Genomic DNA, 3,681 nt, shown 5'->3' with positions numbered 1-3,681 from the left:
ATCAAAAGATTATGAAAAACTACTAAAAATTATGTGACTCCTACATATATAAGTTGTTGTAGGATTTTCAAATGGCGGCATAGACAACTTTGAAATAAGAAACGAAGCAAGGCTTCTATCACTTGTCGATAATGCTATTTAAACAAGTTTTCAGTTTCGCAAAAATAGAAAATCTACCATGATGGATCAAAACAGTTAAAAATGTACCAAAATGATCAGATTTCTATAGGTAAGTTGCTATCTGAGGTGCATATAGATGCATGGACTACCCTCGAAGCATGAAATAGTGGAAACGATTTTGGAATATGTCGATGACACTTAATTAATAAGTTTTCAGTTTTTTGAACAAAGTGAAAATCTATAGTGATGGATCAAAAGGTATCAAAATTGGTGATGAAATTATATGATTACTAGTTATAAGTTGTTGTACGAGATCCATATGGTCAAACATACAACTTCCGAAGATTGAAAGGAAGAAATGCTGGTGGAATGTCTAAATGATGCTATTTAAGTAAGTTTTCTGTTTAGCGAATTAAAAATCATCATGGTAATGGATCAAAGGTTTATGCAAAGGTGCTAAACATGACTAATTTTTGTGGATAAGCTGTCCTATGAGTTCCACATGATGGTCGAGACTACTCTCGAAGAATGGAATGATGGAAAGGCTGTTATAATGTGTCTAATGTCCTATTTAAATGATTTCTAAGTTTCAAAGCAGGAGAAAATGCAAAGTAATAAATCAAAAGGTGATGAAAAACTACTAAAAATTATGTGACTGCTACATATATAAGTTGTTGTAGGATTTTCAAATGGTGGCATACACAACTTCGAAACAAGAAACGGCGCAAGGCTTCTATCACTGGTCGATAATGCTATTTAAACAAGTTTTCAGTTTCGCAAAAATAGAAAATCTATCATGATGGATCAATACGGTTAAAAATGTATCAAATTATCATATTTCTATAGGTAAGTTGCTATCTGAGGTGCATATAGATGCATGGACTACCCTCGAAGCATGAAAACGGTGGAAATGATTTCGGAATATGTCGATGACGCTTAATTAATAAGTTTCCAGTTTTGAACAAAGTGAGAATCTATAGTGATGGATAAAAGGGGGACAAAATTGGTGATGAAATTATATGATTACTAATTATAATTTGTTATACGAGATCCATTTGGTCGAACATACTACTTCTGAAGCTTGAAAGGAAGAAAATCTGGAGGAATGTCTAAATGATGCTATTTAAATAAGTTTTCTGTTTAGCGAATAAAAAATCGTCTGTAACGGATCAAAAGTTTATGTAAAGGTGTTAAACATGAATAATTTATGTGGATAAGCTGTTCTATGACTTCCACATGGCGGTCGAGACTACTCTCGAAGAATGGAATGATGGAAAGGCTGTTATAATGTGTCTAATGTCCTATTTAAACGATTTCTAAGTTTCAAAGCAGAAGATAATGCAAAGTAATAAATCAAAAAGGTTATGAAAAACTACTAAAAATTATGTGACTCCTACATTTATAAGTTGTTGCAGGATTTTCAAATGGCGGAATAGACAACTTTGAAACAAGAAACGATGCAAGGCTTGTATCACTTGTCGATAATGCTATTTAAACAAGTTTTCAGTTTCGCAAAAATAGAAAATATACCATGATGGATCAAAACAGTTAAAAATGTACCAAATTATCAGATTTTTATCGGTAAGTTGCTATCTGAGGTGCGTATAGATGCATGGACTATCCTCGAAGCATGAAATGGTGGACACAATTTCGGAATATGTCGATGACGCTTAATTAATTAGTTTTCAGTTTTGAACAAAGTGAAAATCTATAGTGATGTATCAAAAGGTAACAAAATTGGTGATGAAATTATATGATTACTAGTTATAAGTTGTTATACGAGATCCATACGGTCAAACATACAACTTTCGAAGCTTGAAACGAAGAAATGTTGGTGGAATGTCGAAATGATGCTATTTAAGTAAGTTTTCTGTTTAGCGAATAAATAATCATCGGTAGCGGATTGAAAGTTTATGCAAAGGTTCTAAACATGACTAATTTATGTGGATAAGTTGTTCTATGATTTCCAGATGACGGTCGAGACTACTCTTGAAGAATGGAATGATGGAAAAGCTGTTATTATGTGTCTAATGTCCTATTTAAATGATTTATAGGTTTCAAGGGAGGAGAAAATGCAAAGTAATAAATCAAAAGGTGATGAAAAACTACTAAAACATATGTGACTGCTAGATATATAAGTTGTTGTAGGATTTTCAAATGGCGGCATACACAACTTCGAAACAAGAAACGACGCAAGGCTTCTATCACTGGTCGATAATGCTATTTAAACAAGTTTTCAGTTTGGCAAAAATAGAAAATCTATCATGATGGATCAAAACGGTTAAAAATGTATCAAATTATCAGATTTCTATAGGCAAGTTGCTATCTGAGGTGCATATAGATGCATGGACTACCCTCGAAGCATGAAAACGGTGGAAATGATTTCAGAATATGTCGATGACGCTTAATTAATAAGTTCTCAGTTTTGAACGAAGTGAAAATCTATAGTGATGGATCAAAAGGTAACAGAATTGCTGATGAAATTATATGATTACTAGTTATAAGTTGTTATACGAGATCCATGTGGTCAAACATACTACTTCCGAAGCTTGAAAGGTAGAAATGCTGGTGGAATGTCTAAATGATGCTATTTAAGTAAGTTTTCTATTTAGCGAATAAAAAATCATCAGTAACAGATCAAAAGTTTATGTCAAGGTGCTAAACATGAATAATTCATGTGGGATAAGCTGTTCTATGACTTCCACTTGGCGGTCGAGACTACTCTCGAAGAATGGACTGATGGAAAGGCTGTTATAATGTGTCTAATGTCCTATTTAAATGATTCAGAAGTTTCAAAGGAGGAGATAATGCAAAGTAATAAATCAAAAGGTTATGAAAAACTACTAAAAATTATGTGACTCCTACATATATAAGTTGTTGTAGGATTTTCAAATGGCGGCATAGACAACTTCGAAATAAGAAACGAAGCAAGACTTCTATCACTTGTCGATAATGCTATTTAAACAAGTTTTCAGTTTCGCAAAACTATAAAATCTACCATGATGGATCAAAATGGTTAAAAACGTACCAAAATGATCAGATTTCTATAGGTAAGTTGCTATCTGAGGTGCATATAGATGCATGGACTACCCTCGAAGCATGAAATGGTGGAAACGATTTTGGAATATGTCGATGACGCTTAATTAATAAGTTTTCAGTTTTGAACAAAGTGAAAATCTATAGTGATGGATCAAAAGGTAACAAAATTGGTGATGAAATTATATGATTACTAGTTATAAGTTGTTGTACGAGATCCATATGGTCAAACATACAACTTGCAAAGATTGAAAGGAAGAAATGCTAGTGGAATGTCTAGATGATGCTATTTAAGTAAGTTTTCTGTTTACCGAATAAAAAATCATCGGTAACGGATCAAAAGTTTATGTAAAGGTGGTAAACATGACTAATTTATGTGGATAAGCTGTTCTATGACTTCCACATGGCGGTCGAGACTTCTCTCGAAGAATGGAATGATGAAAAGGCTGTTATAATGTGTCGAATGTCCTATTTAAATGATTTATGAGTTTCAAAGAGGAGAAAATGTAAAGTAGTAAATCATAA

The sequence above is a fragment of the Triticum aestivum genome, chromosome 4D (assembly GCF_018294505.1).
Source record: "Triticum aestivum cultivar Chinese Spring chromosome 4D, IWGSC CS RefSeq v2.1, whole genome shotgun sequence".
NCBI lineage: Eukaryota > Viridiplantae > Streptophyta > Magnoliopsida > Poales > Poaceae > Triticum > Triticum aestivum.
The sequence above is the reverse complement of the archived record's forward strand: the minus strand, read 5'-3'. Positions refer to the sequence as shown.